Source organism: Triticum dicoccoides, chromosome 1A, assembly GCF_002162155.2.
Source record: "Triticum dicoccoides isolate Atlit2015 ecotype Zavitan chromosome 1A, WEW_v2.0, whole genome shotgun sequence".
Lineage (NCBI taxonomy): Eukaryota > Viridiplantae > Streptophyta > Magnoliopsida > Poales > Poaceae > Triticum > Triticum dicoccoides.
In genome coordinates this window covers 542,456,559-542,457,426 of record NC_041380.1, presented here as the reverse complement: position 1 = coordinate 542,457,426, position 868 = coordinate 542,456,559, and positions in this window count along the sequence as shown.

Here is an 868-nt window from a genome sequence, read left to right as displayed (position 1 = left end):
CACGCAAGCGCCACACCCTATGGTGCAGCGCCCAGCTCGGGGGCGTTGCACGCTAGTCCACGGTGGCAGTCCTTGGGCCCGCACCCAGTAGTGCAGCGCCTCCTAGCTAGGCGCCGCACATGTAATGTGCAGCGCCTAGCGTTCGGGCGCTGCACTGTGACTTATCCAGCGGCTGGGCCCCCCTCCCCCACCCCCCCCCCCCACACACCCAACCCGAGCTTTGCCCCCTCTCCCACTCTCTCCCCCTCTCAAATCCTCTCCCAAAACTTGCAAATTTGAAGAATTTGTCCGTGGATTTCGAAGTCATACCCTCCCTCAAGGTAATCTTCTCCGATCCCTTGTTTTGATCCAAGTAATGCTAGTTTGGGAAACCCTAGTTTTGTTTGGATCTAGAGATTTGCATGGAGATGTGAGATCTTTGTTTGCCAATTTCCTATGATTAGGCTTTGTTAGTATGTTAGGGTTATTCTTATGGGTGTTCTTATGTTGGTGCTAGGGTTATGGTTAGGGTTATTGTTAGGGTTATGGTTAGGGTTAGGGTTATGGTTAGGGTTAGGGTTGTTGTTTGATATATATATATATATATATATATATATATATATTAGGGTTTGTATTTCGTGTTAATCCTTAAATTAGTACTCATGGAAGCAATGTTACGATGTGTTGTTTGAATGCTTATAGGGATGGGAAGAACATGTGTGTTTGTTCATCATGGGGACAAAGACGTCTTCTTGAAAGGCAATATTGAACCGGATCTGGATGAGCTAGATATGTTGTTTGATAGTAGTCCTAGCTATGCGGAGCTCTTGCAACAAGTGAGGAAAGATTTGAATTGGATGGACCCTAGTGATATCGTTGAGTTGGAGGG